Source organism: Epinephelus lanceolatus, chromosome 7 (assembly GCF_041903045.1).
Source record: "Epinephelus lanceolatus isolate andai-2023 chromosome 7, ASM4190304v1, whole genome shotgun sequence".
NCBI classification, from domain to species: Eukaryota; Metazoa; Chordata; class Actinopteri; order Perciformes; family Serranidae; genus Epinephelus; species Epinephelus lanceolatus.
In genome coordinates, this window is record NC_135740.1 from 9426951 (window position 1) to 9444550 (window position 17600).

The 17600-nt window shown below is 38.7% G+C and overlaps 1 protein-coding gene across 3 annotated transcripts in view; it reads right to left on the reverse strand.

Annotated features, from left to right (window-relative positions):
* aff2 (AF4/FMR2 family, member 2) overlaps window positions 1-17600 on the reverse strand; it is a 225837-nt gene that overhangs the window by 102657 nt on the left and 105580 nt on the right. The gene's annotated exons all lie outside the window — the stretch shown is intronic.

Genomic DNA, 17600 nt, shown 5'->3' on the forward strand with positions numbered 1-17600 from the left:
TAATGAGACATACGAAGGGAATATTGAGCTAGGGGAACCTGGGAACATAGATATGCTCCCATAACTAGCTAGGTAATTAAACTAATGGCTTAATCAAGTTTCAAGACAAGAAAATGCAGTTACCAACAGAGTTTTTCAGGTTACTGGTTGCCTCGTTATAAAACTAAACCCTGTCCAAAGGTCATAAATATACTGTTGATGGCTACAGGGTTCCTGCTGATCCTTGAAAAGACTTAAAAGGCACTGAATTCATTAATCTATAAATAAGGCATTAATTGTATTGAAATGTCTTAAATCAGTCTTTCAAAAGTCTTAAAAATACTAAGACACGGGAAGTAGGATTTTATATATATATGTATGAATGAATGTATGTGTGTGTGTGTGTGTATATATATATATATCTTTTATTATCTTATTATCTTCTATTTATCTTTATCTTTTTTTCCCAGATGTTGCATTGTGAAATCTTAAAATAATTAGTATATAATTATATATTAATTCTTCACTGAATGCCTCTCTTCTTCACTGAATGTCATGCAGATCAGGATAGTGGAACCAACAACTTGTTTCCAACCAGAATGCTCACAGCAGACAATACACTGTCTGCTAGCTAGTTTTCAGTCAGTACATTTACATGGACAGTTTAATTCCACTTTCATTCAGAATGAAAGACCATTCCGATTTAAAGTTGTCATGTAAACAGTCATTCCGAAAAATGGTCATTCCGATTGAAAATTAAATCCGATTAAAGGGGGAAGTTTATTCCGTTTGTCATTCCAAATGAAAGAATTTTGTGTGCATGTATACACTCATTCCTCTTTAAGTTCATTCTCGTCTTTCTGCGCATGCTCGTTTCCTTGCTCTTCTGGTGCGATGACGTATATAGCGCGCATAGCAACGGGCTGAGATAGAGCAGTCAGACTCGTTACACTCACCGGTTTCCATTCGCCACAGAACGGTCTTCTGTCTCCCTTCTTTGACCTTCTACCTCCTTTCTCCTCCTCAACAGACGAAGCATTAGCAGAACAAGGTTGTTGTCGTACTGTAGACTCACAAGTCAGTCTTTAGACGCTTTGCTTAACTAAAGACTGATGACTTTCTCCCTGATTTTGTGTTTAGATGGGCGGATACAATTTCAGAGTTTAAAAAAACTCCCTACGTTGCAGAACCAATAGTAAATCTGCAGGGTGGTCCTTCGGTGGCTCGCTGAACTCTTGTGCTTGTAAACATAGTCCCACTAGAAACACGTGCAGCGGTACAAAATGGCTCAGCCGTGCTTGCAGAAAGCGCCGTCAAAGTTAGTGGATGTTTGTCGCGTTTGCAGCGACACATTCTCGCCAACTAAAAGAAACAAACATAATCTTTTACAAGGCCATGACTCATCCGTCCGGCCGGACTATAGAGGGAATCGCCTTGTTGTTTACAAATACTTCCGGGTAGAAAACCAGCAGAGCTTTTAGCTATATATAGCCTATATATCACATTTTTCACATCACTGTATCACCGTATGGACTAATCCGATGTTTGTAAAGTCTATAAACACAATGACTGAACAAACATTACTATTTCTGTGTGCACGTTTAGCTGGGCTAACCATTAGCTGTTAGCCCTGTTAGCCGTTAGCAGTGTCTGTAATAGGTAATAACTCATTAAACGGTCCGTGAAAAAATATCTTTTCCAGCGGATATCTTAGTTACAACATGATTGAGCTAGCAAAGCAGTTTTGTGTTGCTATGTGTGGTATTTATTCAGTTTTGGGAAATCACAATGTCTAGAAAGCATCAGTGGCTGCAGCTGACTGGGACAGCTAACAGCAGCAGCAAAGCTAACATCAGGACGTCATCTGTTAAAAGCCTCCCGTTGTTGGATACGACATGAAACTACTCCAGTTAGCTCAATAATGTTGTAACTAAGACATCCGCTGGAAAAATATTTTCTTTACGGATGAGCACACATTTGATAAAACAGAGTTAGATCTCTCGGCATCCATTTTCAAGCTCTCTGTGTGTTTGTTTCCTTGCGGACCAGAAAAGGAGGAGCGCACATTTCCGAGAAGGCGTGTCCTTTTCAAAAATGCAAGAGGCATTGCTTTGTTGCCGGCCGTTTTCACCGGTGTGTTAAACACACTTTAGAAAGGAGTGTCCCCAGACTATCAGAAGGCGGAGATCTCTGATTGTCTGGTGGCAAGACTAGTTGTACTGCTGCTTCAAGAATATAAGCAAAACAAGCCTGAAAAAGGCACTAAGAACGGCGTCGTCAAGCATCTTGTTATCCGGAGCGAGGACTACAGTGTTTTCTTCCGATAAACATAAACATGTAACAGCCGCCCCGCCCCCTATCCAATCAGAAACCTTCCCTGCCCCAAACCTTGCGCAGACCTGGATAAAGGGGATTAAACTGATCTCCCGTGTAAACCCTCATTCGGAATGAATATTTCTCATGTAAACTACCTGGAAAGACTTTAATTCCAAATGATTTCATTCAGATTTATTTCATTCTGAATGAGAAGCCATCATGTAACCATATCCATTGTAACCTGGATGAAACATGGAGTGAAAATTACACAAAAAATGTCTTTTTAACCCCGATTGTGCAGCATGGCTGAAACTAGTAAAAGAAAAAAACACAAAACTGCCCCAAAAAACAAACAAACAACAAACATCAGGTATTTTTCAAAAAGGTAATGTTTTTTTACGATAAAAAAACAATTTGTTTTCTTCTTTTTTTATTGGCCTTAAAATTCATTGCAACTGGCATTAAGAAACATCTTGCAATGTCTTGAATTAACTTGCCTTCAATTGTGGGAACCCTGATATCTAAAAGACTGAGGCTACATGCCATAGAAAGACATGTTGTGCTACGTAAAACTGCATTGTTCTTGTTTTAGAGTGTAATGCCAGTTAGTCTTACTACAGTGCTCAAAAAAATTAAGGGAACACTTACTGGTCACAGTATAACACCAAGTAAGTTAAACTTCAGGGATATCAATCTGTCAATTTAGGAAGCACAAATCATTGTGAATCAGTTTCGCCTGCTTTGATGCAAATGAAAGTGACAAAAGATGCAATGGAGAGGCAAGACGACCCCAAAAAAAGGGAATGGTTTTACATGTGGTGGCCACAGACAGTTGCTCTCTTCTTATCCTTCCTGACTGATTCTTCTCTAATTTTGTGTTCTGCTAGTGTCCTTGTCACTACTGGCATCCCAATCAGGTTGCACAGGTCCATACATGCAGTCACAAGAAGGTTTGCTGTGTCTCCCAGCACAGTCTCAGGAGCATGGAGGAGATACCAGGGAACTGGTTGGTACACAAGGAGAGCTGGACAGGGCAACACAAGTTCATCAACCCAGTAGCAGGACCGGTATCTGCCCGTTTGTGTGAGGAGAAACAGGAGGTGCACTGCAAATGCCCTACAAATTGACCTCCAGCAGACTGGTGTGCATGTTTCTGACCAAACTGTCAGAAACAGACTTCATGAGGGTGACATGAGGGCCCAGCCAGAGAACACCAGAATTGGCAGGTTTGCCATTGGTGCCCCGTTCTCTTCACAGATGAGAGCAGGTTCAGAGTCTGGAGATGCCATGGTGAACGTTATGCTGCCTGTAACATCATCCAGCATGACTGTTTTGGCAGTGGGTCAGAGATCTTCAGGGGAAGCATATCATTGGAGGGTCACACAGACCTCCATGTCATAACCAACAGTACCCTAACAGCTGATCCCAGGACAAAATCCTCAGAGCAACTGTCAGACCTTACGCTGGTGCAGTGGGCCCTGGGTTCCTCCTCGTGCAGGACAATGCCCAGGCTCATGTGGCCAGAGTGTGTAGGCAGTTCCTGGATGATGAAGGCATTGATGCCATTGATTGGTCCTCTCATCCCCCTGACCTAAATGCAATTAAGCACCTATGGGACATTGTGTATCAGTGCATCTGAAGCCACCAAGTACCGCCACAGAGGAACTCACTGATGCCCTGATCCAGGTCTGGGAGGAGATTTCCCAGGACAACATCCACCGACTCATCGGGAGCATGTCCAGATGTTGTCAGGAGTACATATAGGCACGCAGGGACCATACACACTACTGAGTCACATTATATAGTAAGTTGCTGTGATAAAATTCACACAAGTTGGATCGGCCTGGGATTTCAGTTTTTTACTTTGATTATTTTGGTTTCCATTGACTGTTGTTGCATCATTTTGTTCTCAACAAATTATACAATGTGCATCAGTAAAGATTTTCAACTTGAATTATTTGTTCATCAAGGTCTGATGTGTAATTAAAGTGTTCCCTTCATTTTTTGGAGCAGTGTTTTATTGGTGTGACAATGAGGAAAAATGTTGTTTTTTGCTGTATGTGACTTGTGTTTTGCCATATTACGTTAGGTCAGGTAACATTAGCTCAGGAAGCATTAACTTAAACTCTGATAGCTTCCAGAATCCTCTTTACTATAGAAGGTATACACCACACAACAAATGTGTTAGTGTGAAGGGGACTTTATTTAAATTTAGCCTGAACCCAATAAACTAATGTCACCTAGTTGATTCATAATATGATCTTTTGCCTTGCAAGTAATAACTGGCTACTACTGAATGTTACAGGGTAACTAGTTAGCTTGGCATGCTGACAGTTGCATCTCAAAACAGATAAACACAATGTTTTATCAGTTCCTTGCAATTTTTCTGTGTGTTTTTGTTTGGGGAAAAAAGACACTACATTATAGAGCTGCAATGATAATTGCACTGAATTTACTTTGGGATTAATAAAGTATTTATCTATCTATGTAAGTCAATTAATCGATGATTTAATCAACAGAAAATTGATTAGCAACTGTTCTGACAACCAATCAATCATTTAATTCATTTTTCAAGCAAAGATGCCAAACATGCAATACATCTGCATTCTCAAATATGAGGCTTTGCTGCTTTCCTTGGTTTTAAAGCAGCAAAGCTTTAAGTTAATTTAATGTTTGGGTTTGGAAATTTTGGTTGGACAAAACCAGACATCAATCAAGTCACTTCAGGGAACAATTAATCAAGAAGTAATGTACAGATTAATCTATAACAAATAAAATTGTTAGTTGCAGCCCTACGCCAAAGTCCAAAGTCTTTATATTCCAAGAACAGCTTTTACTACAGCCCTTTGCATACCATATTCATCTATTTCAAAACATTCATTTAAAATGGTCTTATTACGGTTTCTACTTTAGATCTATATTAACACTTTGGCAGTCAAAGCATTTGTGCAATTTGGGTGTCTACAACAATGAAATATAGCAGAATTATATTTATCCACCACACTATATCTTTGTGTTAGTTATAAATACTGGTTTGTGCATGTGGGCAGAGAAAAGTAATGGAGGGACATTTAGAAAGCTGAGATATTTTAGTTTTTAAATTCAAAAAAGGCCATAAAATGCTTGTGGTTTGGCCTGTGTCATGTTAACCACAGGGCAATTTCAGCTCCACGATTCATGGGACTGGCTGGAGTTTTATTTAAAGAGAAAGAAGGAGGCTGCTTGAGCTTAAACATATGCAACTACTCTGATTGAATTTACCAGTTCAGTGGCTGCACACTGCTAATCTGTGTTAACATATGCCCTTGTCAATAAAGTTGTTCCTATTGAACAGGAGTGATCTGGACACTGAAGACTGAAGTAACATAACACCAGATGTCAATTCAGACAGCCTAACAACACAATTGAAAACGCTCACAAAAGGGGAAACTAAAATAAAACATTAATGTCAAACAATGAAAACTCAACCGTTGAATAACAAATTTAAACGCAAGTCAAAACATGATGTTTCTGTAGCTCGTTGCTGTGTTGGGTCAGCCAAAGTGCCTATTTGCTGCTAATGCAAACTACAGAGTTGTTCTTCTATTTATTCCAAACAAGCAGTTATTGCCACTGCTGGAAACACATGACTGTGTGAGCTAAAATCTAAAAGAAACATGAATAAATGTTTTCTGCCAGATTATTGCCTCCAAAAAGTAATTGAAAGCAAAATAAAGTAATTCACAGGGCCAGAACTTGGCTTAGATCAATCAACAAACAGGCTCATTAAAGAAGAAGAAAGAGACTGAGGAACAGCTGGAGGAGGCACAAAGACTGAGAGACTCTGAGAGCACTTCACTGCACTCATGTCTAACATACTACAGCACCATAACCTCTGTCACACACCATTACTAATAGCACCAAACATGAACAGAGGAACAATTTAGTAACCATGATGAGGAGGATGACATCATCTTCAGCCTTAAATCACTGACCGTTAACATAACAAAGCAATAAAAGTGATTCTAGCTGAAGTGTATGTGTGTGTGTGGTAGACAGAGTCTAAACTGCTTGAGCTCAACAACAAAACATCCATCTGTTTTGTAGACATGAGCTGTGCTCCCACACGAGCTCATTACTCTACATCAACATTATATTAATTGGACAGTGAGTCAACAGGAAACCATAGTGGGAGGAAGAAGACGTGTGCTTTCCAAAGAAATATTTGAGGCTACTTTCGACCAAAACTTAAAAATCTTTCAGTATGACAAATAAAAGAGGCATGCTACATTTACATTGTGTACAAAACTAAAATTACCACCCCGCAGATGTATGCCTCTGTGAACCAGTAAAGTTATACTTAAAGTTTACATCCATGTCTGTGAAAACATGCTTCACACACATCTTCCCCCAACAGCACAGAAAATCTGTACAATCAGCACAGCTTCAAGGTGGACACCCAAGATTACAGTCACCAATTCAGTATCTGACCAAATGTCTCCCCTTCTGTTCCTGAGTTATGACAATGAGTAATGGCCGAAAAGTATTTTTGCAGAACATTGTGATGTCACAGTGAACCTGACCTTTGACCGTTTAGATATATGTTATTACATTATAATTTTATCCTATTCAACATTTGTGGGAATTTTGTCATATTTGGTGCATACATTCTTGAGTTATGGCCAAAAACATGTTTTGTGAAGTCACAATGACTGTTGACCTTCGACCACCAAATTCTGATCAGTTCATTCCTGAGTCCAAGTGGACGTTTGTGCCAAAGTTGAGGAAATTCCCTAAAGGCACTTTTAAGATATTGTGTTTATGAGAATGAGACAGGAGGACACAGTGACCTTGACCTTTGACCACCAAAATTAAACAGTTCATTGTTTTGTCCAAGGTAATGCTGTGCCAAATCTTAAAAAGTTCCCTTAAGGTGTTCTTGACATATCATATTCCAAAGAAAGTGACGGATGCAAGCTCACCTTTGAGACCTTTGACCACCAAATTTTGATCAGTTTATTGTTGACTTGAGGTGGACATTTGTGCCAAATTTAAAAAATAAAATAAAATAAAATAAAAATAAATCCCTCGAGGTGTCTTTGCAATGTCACATTCACATAAGGGACACAAGAGGTTACAGTAAACCTTGACCTTTGACTTATGACCACCAAAATCTATTTAGTTAATTGTTTAGTGGACATTTGTGCCAATTGTGCCAAGAAACTCCCTCAAGGCGTTCTTGAGATATCACGTTCATGAGAATGGGACAGATGGATGGATAGATGGACAACCCAAAAACATTATTCCTCTGCACCGGTGACACCCGTGGCCAAAGGCATTATGTTTTATTTATTTATTTAATAATATAGTAAAGAATATATTTATCATTACAGGCTAAACACATGAAGCTTAGTTTAGTTTAAAAAGCAGACATAAAACATCACTTAAAATGCAAATCCATAAAGCAAAGTGTTAATGTATTGTCCATAATAATCCATACAACGTAATCTATAATACTCTTACTTAAATAAAACTCTTTTTAACTCTGTTTTGGTCCCAACCAACTCCTGGGGGAAACGTCTGGCTCTTAAGCTCCTAACTGCTCAACAGTATTCACCAGTTAGTTGTTAACTTTGTCATTCTGCTATTTGGTGCTGTACATGTTCAGTGGGTTTATTGGAGCTGTAAAACAGCTGCCTGCTGTGGCTGAAAACAAGGCTTATTAGTTCACAGTGAGCCAAAAGAGAAAAGTTTTGTGCCATAAAACTAAAATAATGTGCTGAAAGACACTGAAATGCTTTGTGAAACTTAAGAGTTGGGGGATAGGCTAATTTTTTCTGCGTTCCTCACTGTAAGTGTCAACTCTTAGATTACACATATTAATTTCTTTCCTTTGTTGATATAAAAATATTGTTAGTTGAAGCTTTAATGCTTTTCCGCCATGGTTGCATTTTAATTCATTAGAAATTGTGTACATTGACACTACAATAATACCATGTACTGTGGTTTTAGTATGGTTTAGATGTAGTGAAAAAGTCAATTAGGAAACAAAAGGAAATAGTTTTACGGCACAAAACAGGACCAGGACATTGTTTCCCAGTTAAAAGAGATGAACAACTTTCCTTAACAAAGTACAGTAAGTGTAAATGGCAGAGATAATTAGTATAAATTATATAAATTAAATATAATAGTTAGTATAATTTATATACATATATATGTTTGTTTTTAAATACAATGTATACTAAATACATTGTGACACCTACAATTCGTTAAAACACTTTTGTCACAAAACAATGTGTAATGGGCCCTTTATGTATTACAGTATGAGACACTTCTTGTGTCATTTTCCTATAGTTTGACACTATAGACTGTTTCAAAGTTGATAAAATGAACATTCTAAATATATCCCTTTGTATTTTACTGTTGGAATTTCGTTAATGCAGTATAATGGGTGGACCTGCCCCGTTTGGTCATGTATCATAATGTATTGGACCAAAAGGGGGTAAGTTGTGCTGTGTGCAGCTGACCGACAGAGCCATGATCTGTTAGGAGACCACTGACAAGGAAACAAACATGCTTATTTAGATTTTTTTTTAAAAACGTCAGTCTACATCAGGTAGTGTGTGTTTTTAATTTTGTGGAAGCATTTTTCAGTCAACGACGAAACAGCACAAATATGAGGGGTTACAGTGGGACTTGTGATGCCCAGCCCATTAACTGCAATAGAGGTGGCACCAAAGTCTGGCACCAATGTAAAATTTGAATGCTATCGCCATTTTACCATCATTTTTCAACTCTCTCCAACAAGCGGAAAACGCCACACACACAGCACTCTGCGTAGAATAAATGCTCTGCACCTTGTCATGCTGCTGCCATTAGTAGTATAGTGTAAACATTCAACACTCCAATTGCAAATAACTAAAAAAATATGGTGACCTCAGGAAAAAAAAAAAGCTTTGGTGGACACACAAGGTAGAGTGCACTAAATGCACTGTGGCCAATTTAATTAATATAGAGATAATATCCAGTCGACCAAATGATAGTTTTGAGAGTAGAGGTAGAATTTCAGTCGAGTAAGATTTTACAGCCCTACATATTTGATGGACGCAAACAAGAACATTTAAATGTGATTTCCCGCTTCAGTATAAAACATAGCTGACAGACAAAAATGGAAACACTCATATGAATTCAGGCTCGCTGAGTCTGTCTATTTCCGTCTCTATCCATCCGTCCATACATCTGTCTCTCCCTGCCTCACTTTAACCATCCCTGTCCATTTTGTTCATTGGAGCACAACGCTGACACTACCAGGGTTTGGTGTTTGATTGCTGTTTGCAGAATGGACCTCTAAACCAGATGGAATACTGTACGTATTATAATAAACATCTCACCAGTTAGTCATTTCACAGATAGAAGTCTATTCTGAGCTCAGTATATAGAAACTGTCTTTAATGGCTTTTAATAGATGTGTGACTCTTACATGTACTACGTGTGTGCGACACTGTGTGTATGTGTGTGTCTCCCAAATTGATCTCACTGTGAGATCACGGTTAATGTCAAGGACTAAAAGATGGAGGGAATATAAAAGAGAAATGAAAGATGAGTGAGAGCCAGAGAGGAGGTCTGCAGGAGGAGAGAGGACAGAATTCAGAGAGAAAATAGATACCAAAGAAAAATGAGAAAGAGAGAGAGGGGGGGAATATAGCCGAGGCAATTACTGAGGCAGAAATCCTTTCTCTCTGAAATAGCTGCTCAGATAGATAGACGTCTACACACATGAACACACCGACTCTCTCCCTCTCTGTCCCACACACACACACACACACACACACACACACACACACCTAAAGACAGATACACTCAATCATAGACAGGTACATGTGGATATACAGGAACACACAGAAGCCTGTATCCTCACTGTCACACACGCGGCACTGCAACTACCCTACTGCCATTACTGATCAATGTACTGATTATTTTTTCAATACATTGATTGTTTTACCTGTAAACATTAGGAAATCTTCTTGAGAAGGTGGAACGAGGGAAAATTTGGCATTTTTGCTTGAAAAACAACACAAACAATTAATCAAACACAAAAATAATTGTTTTCCTGCTGATTGTTTGACCTCTACATACATAGACACACATAGACACACTAGAGTTATAATTTTGCATGGTGGAAAATGTATTATTTACAAGTGTCCAGCCCACATGGAGCTAAAAACACAGGTGTATTTTTTGGGGCATTTTAAGATTCAATCATCACTAAAGCATCAAGAGAGCCAATAAAAAACAGGGGGTTCAAAGTTATCATACAGACATTTAACCCCCTGCGACCCTGCATCCTCATATGAGAATAATAAGCTTTGGGATTGCTGCACCTTATACTTTATTCTGCTTAACTTTGACCTGTTGTCCTAATTCATGGACACTTTAATGTGCCATCTAATGGTCTAATGGTAATGGTTACTAACCCATGTAAAAAAGATGGCAGCCATATCTGCTGAGTCAGTCTATAGCTGATCCCTACTCAAAACTGGATAAGGTACAAAATTTGATCACATTTTATGGTAGTAACTTGTTTTATTTATGCTTAATGATGTTTGTAGTTTGATATACACACAAATTTAACCAATTCTAGCAAAAGTGTCGAGCTAGGAGGCTGTTAACTAAGAAGCACTCATTTGACGACATTAGGACTTTATTTTCATGTCGTTTGAGTATGTTGGGACTTTATTATTTTATTATTGCAGCATTTCACATAGGCCAATTAGCTGTGACAGACTGTTCCTACAGACAATTAGATTTAATCATTAGATTTTCCCCATATCACCCAGCCCTAGCTTATTGCCATGCTAATTACAACCTACTACATCCATGGTATCGCCTGATACAGCTAAGCAAGATGTTTGGCTGACTGTTGCATAATATTCTCAACATGATGAAAATATGTGTGCTAAGTTACAGTTGACTAATGAATTAAAACTTGCCAGTGTAGAAACAGTGGTTGCAATCTTCAAAACAAGCCACAATTGCACAATGCACATGCATGCATGAGTGCATGCATGCATGCATGAGTGCGTCATAGGTGCTACTTAAACAAACAGCACTAGACCCCTGCTTATGAGACACAAGATAAAACACTGCAGTGGTGAGACACATGTCAGAAATTAACAAAACCTCATATATATTACTAACAAAGAACTTTGTCAACTGTTCTCCAGAACCATCCACAGAGAGGGACTCATCAGAAATGATGGGGACATATTACTGAAAAGTGTACCTCTTAATTTATCATATAATGAGCAATAAAACATGAAATGAAAGTCTAAGGTCACTTTCACAACCAAGATTCGGTTCAGCTGGTTCAGAGTAAGGACAGAACTGGTATATCGTTGCCTTTTAGCACTGGTCTATTTTGTGTTCACACTGAATTTTTTAAAGAGTTGTAAGCATGGTTTCATATGGACTGCGAGGTCACTCAGTTATTGAACAGTTTTGGTGACAATCCCACATCATCAGCTTTATTCACATGATGAAACCAAATTTTGCTGAAGGGCAACAAGTCGAATAGCACAAGGGCAGAGGATTAGGTGTATGTTCTCTAGTGCCACAAAAAGCTCAAGAAGAAGAATTCCTGCCTTGCAGTTGTATGCCAGTGTGAACCAGTCACGCTGCACTTACAGTTTACATCCATGTCGGTGAAAACATGATTGCTACACACAGCACAGAAGATTTATGCAAAAAATTTGGAGGCATTAAAATTTATCAGGAGCACTGGCCGGTAGAATTGTGCTGTTGGTATGTTTAAATGAGGGACTAACAATATACCTGAAGTAGAAAAGAAGCCAAGTTTGAATGTTGCACTGTTTTCTAAAATGTTTAAGTGTTTTGTGAAATTGTGAAATGTTGTGTTTTGACCCTCTTGGCCACTGTACATTTGTCATTGTAACCTCCAAGCTGTTAAATTAATACAGAAAGGAAAGACAGAAATCATTAAAAAAAACAGTACAATCACCAAAAAAGCCCAATTATATACATTACAGCACTGTTTTAACACCTTTTCACTTCCTGTTGTATCGGGGAAAATTCCCTCACTCTCTGGTGGTGCCCATACACGTGTTGGTAACCAAATCAACTCTCATTAAATTTTGGTATTTATATTGATCACTTATATAATCAAAATTACTTCAATAATTTAAAATTGGTGCTAAAATCACATTTTTATCATAAAATCATGTAGTTGGTCCATTTTTGGCTATCAGACCTGAGTTCATTTGAATTGAACCATCTTCAAATCTCTTTAGATATTTTAAGAACTAGCCTATTTGAGTACCAGAGAGCCATTAAAGCTGCAAAAATCCAGTTTTTATCAAATCTTGTGTCAAATAATAGCCATAAACCTCAGTTTCTTTTTAACACTCTCAACTCTTTTATTAATCCCTGTGATTCCACTCATATTGTGCCTTTACCTACACTGTGAAAGATTTCTTGCATTATTTTAAAGACAAGATTGTTGCAATCAGGTCCTTTCCTTCTCCCTCCATTTCCAATTCTGCTGCTTCTCTCTTATGTCCAGTCATATTTGAGCATTCTGAGCAGGTGTCATTCTCCCTTTTAACTGAAATAGTTAAACATTTGCGGCCATCTTATTGCCCCTCAGACATCGTACCACCTCGTCTACTAAAGCATGTTTTTAATACTCTTGGGCCATGTATTGTTGACCTAATTAATTCCTCACTGATGTCTGGTTGTGTTCCAGCTGCTTTTAAGCACGCTGTAGTACAGCCCCTCATAAAGAGGTACTATCTCAACCCTGCTGTTCTGTCCAACTTCAGGCCCATCTCCAAGCTGCCTTTTTTATCAAAGGTCCTAGAAAAGGTAGTTTATGAGCAACTGCAATCAAATATTGATTTAAATGTTATCTCTGAGAAATTCCAGTCTGGTTTTAAATTTGCGATATAGCACAGAAACCACCAGTTTTTTATGACGTGCTTTTAACTGTTGATTCTGGCGACTCTGCTGTCCTGGTCCTTTTGGGTCTGTCTTTTGCTTTTGACACGGTCGACCACAACATTCTCCTGTCACGTCTTAACTCATGTGTAGGCATTAAAGGTACAGCTCTTAAATGGTTCCAGTCTTATCTATCGAACAGAAGTTTCTCTGTCCATCTTGGCCAGTATTTTTCAGCTGCATCCCCACTTAGTTGTGGGGTACCGCAAGGCTCCATCTTGGGCCCTATTTTATTCTCACTGTATATGCTCCCCTTGGGGTCAATTTTTAAAAAGCACAACATCTCCTTCCATTGTTTTGCGGATGATCTACAAATATATCTGCCCATAAAAACAAACAGTGAGGCCTCTATTCAAGGGCTGCTGAACTGTCTTAAAGATGTTTACTCGTGGATGGCTGAACAAAAACAAAACTGAAATCATTCTGTTTGGGCAATCCCAATTTTTTTTAGATAGCTACGATAGTGTCATTGGTTTACTAGCATCCTATTGTCACTCCACTGTGAAGAACCTTGGTGTAATTTTTCTTGATTCTGCCTTTAAGCTAGATAAACAGATTAGTTCAGTTGTTAAGACAAGCTTCTTTCAATTGAGACTCCTGAGTAAGGTGAAGGCCTACCTCCCTCCACATGACTTTGAGAAAGTGATTCATGCCTTCATCTCTTCATCTAGACTACTGTAATTCTTTGGATTTTGGACTCGACCAGTCATCACTGCGCCGTTTGCAGGATTCAAAATGCAGTAGCCCGCCTGTTACGTAACAGGAAAGAAACAGCGTAATCACATCACACCTGTACCTGAATGCTTGTTTTTAAGAGTCTTAATGGCCTGGCGCCATCTTATTTGACTGAGCTTTTACAGCCTCACACCCCAGTGAGAGCGCTGAGGTCTACAAATCTATTACTGCCGGAAGTTCCGAGATCCAGGCTCAAAAGTATAGGCGATAGAGCGTTCTCAGTGGCAGGTCCTAACCTGTGGAACAGCCTACCTTGACATATAAGAGCTGCCCAAACTCTGGAGCATTTTAAATCCCTTTTGAAAACACATTTCTTCTCTCTGGCCTTCGGCACTCGTTAAGCATGACATCTTATTCTTATGATCTTTTTATTGTTCACTTTATGATGTTGTATTGTTTATTTTAATAGGCCTATGTTTTGTTTTTTGTTTTTTTGTTTTTAAATTAATTACTGATTATATTTATATTGCATAGCCTGTTCAGCACTTTGGTCAACTGAGGTTGTTTTTAAATGTGCTATATAAATAAATCTGAGTTGAGCTGAGTTGAACCAAAAAGGTAAAGTGTAAAAACTTAACTGTGTGCATAAATCTTTGACTTTTGGTCAAATTCTGCTTCTCTGATTGTCATGAGACAATTAATTATTGGAAATATCTCCTTTTTTAACATGTGTTCAATTAACTGTTGAGCTTTCTGTCCTTATTTTAAACTGTTAATAGTCTGAACAGTGAAGAGCAGACAACAATCTAACTGACTAATCAATGGCATTGTGATCACTGTATCAAATACAGTCCACAGAGGGTTGAACAGTGATAATTGTCCTCTGTTTCAAAAAAAGAGGTTGTAACATGTCCCACATATGGCATGATTTATGGCCTGATGCTCCATTCTGATTGGCTGAATTAACGCTTATTACATCGATTTGTCATATTAGTGAGAAGCCAGTTTACACTCCACAAGCAGCTACCTATAAAATTGCATTACAAACACATTTTAATGTGATCCCACTCAGACGATTTCCTTTTATATATCTGTGTCTTTCATGTTCCAAATCCACCAGAGTGTCTTGTTTCTTTTGTACTGGAATTAAAAATCATTAAGAGGTAATTATAGTAATGTGTTTGACTAAAGAATTGGGCTCATCACCGTGTGTGTGTGTGTGTGTGTGTGAAGGAGAGATGAATGAGTCAGTGAAAGCATGTGGGATGACAAAATATGAATTAATAAAAACACCCCGAAAGACATAGAGTCTATTCAAACCTGCAATAACATAGAGATAGTAGCATTTGACTTGGAGACTGGCAGGCAGAGAAGATGAAAGAGAGAAAAGAAGAAATACAAAGAGAATGTGAGGAAGGATAATGAGCAAAGAAATAAAAAGATATGCAAAGACAAAGTCAAACAGAATCAAATCTAGAGCCGGATGAATGTAAACACTTTCTCCTGCACTGTCCTCTGAGAGCTATTAACTCATCCTCTCCTTTTCCTCTTTTATTTTAGAACTATTTTCTCGGGATATTTTCTCATGAAGATGAGAAAAATGTTTACTTTGCTGGATAAATTCCACCAAGTAACCAAACTTCATCTTTTAACGTGGCCCTCCTTGACACCAGAGACCAAAATGTGCCACAGAGAAAAACTGTTGCTTTGCTGTCATGAAAAATGTCAAAGTCAAATAAAAGCTGTCAATCATCCAGTCGGCACGATTGAAGTTTTAAGTCGTATACGGTTCAGACTGAGGTCCAACAGGGTTTGGAAAATCTTCAAGGATTTTTTGTCCACAGGCTTCTCGTTTATTCAGTTTCATCTGCTCCTTTTATCATCCATATTTCAGCTGTTTACAGAGCTGGAGTGACCGCCATCACTGGGATTACCAGCATGCTAGATAGATCATAAGCACTGCCCTCACAGGAGACTGTGTGTGTGTGTGTGTGTGTGTGTGTGTGTGTGTGTGCACGCGCGCGTGTTGGTTCAACAGCTGCTGTGAGTGCTTCGATGTGCACAGTGATATGTGTGCCTGTTTGTGTATGAGTCAGCCTGCTTAATAATCTAAAGATTGTTGAGTACATATAAAAGTAGGTCTGTCATCTCATGTGCCTTTTTACACACTTTGACTTCAAATAAAAAGTCAGCTTGTTTTTTGTTTTCTAAGTTGTGTGCTCCATCCATAAACTGCACTTAAACACATCTTTTAATTTGCTGCAAAAAAAAATCTTTGTTGCTGCCACTAAAGTGGTTTTCATTCCCACTGGAGGACATAATTTTTCTACTCTCACTCCATCACTCTCCCTGATGAGCTTAGTCACTCTCAGTGGGGGCTAAATGACATACATCATAGTACTGCTGTATCATGTAAAGCAGGGTTTATACTTCTGTGCTGAATCAATGCCGTACCTATAGCATAGCCTCCCCAAATATGTAACTACCCGTCGTGGCAACACAGATCTGTTTGGTTATTTATTTTCGGAAAACCATTTCCCTCAGTGGAAACAAAGCCTTTACTTTCTTTTAAGTCACAAATAAGAAGCAAAAAAATTATGAAGACAATAAAGCTCACACACAAAAAAGCATTTTAAGATTTATCCTGGCTTCATGAGTAGAGGAAAGTCCTAGCTGTTGGGCTACGAAAGGCCATGGGCTTATGCTACTAACGTTAGCATGTTATATAAAAAGTGTCTAGTACAAGACAGTTGTTTTGTCAATTAACTTTTTGACTTATAATTTAGCTGACTTTTGTACTTCTGTTTAATATTGAAGCTGTAAGCCATGTTTTATGTGTGTTTAAGGTGTGTTAGCGGTACCAATCAAACGTTACTCCACTTCGCAGAAACTAAAAACAGTGGTGCAGAGCACCGCAGAGCATCGCAGACACACAACCACACAAGTATAAATGCTCACAACGGACAGGAGCGGACTCCAGCGTTTTTTCGGACCTAATTGCATTGCGGAGTTTTGCACAGCAGCAACCGGATCTTTGCTCTCAAACCACAAAAAAATTTGATGGCACAACAGTCTCCTTCAGTACATTATTCTATGCTTTCTTTTGATTTTCACATTGGCTAGTCATCCTGTTTAATTTGTCTTCTGATTAAATTGGAACCACTGAAACAAGTTGTAGGAAGCCTCTGCAAGTAATTGGTTGCTGGCAGACACTCTGTGCTGCAATAAAATGGTTAATCAGCAGTGCCGTGCACTGTAGAGCCGATACGCTGCTGGTTCTGCCGGCCTGAATAGAATATAATGTCTATAGCCTTACTGTTGTGTACAGCCTTATAGACTGAGCTGAGTAGTGATGCACAGGTCGACCCGTAACCCACGGGACCCGCAAATGGACCTGCGGGTTGGGCAGCAGTGATCGTCTGTTAAATCGGTCTGTAAATGATATTTTGACATTATTGGCTATTACTGTCATGGCATCCGAAGGTACTGATGCGTTGAGCAGGTGACAGTCCGCGGTCGTTTTCAAAACACACTTGTGTCATGCACTCCAAAAGAAACTTGTTGAAACTTTAAACAATAATTTATTGTACAAAACGGGGGAAACAAATGTTGACAAAAACGGTTCCATAATTCATATT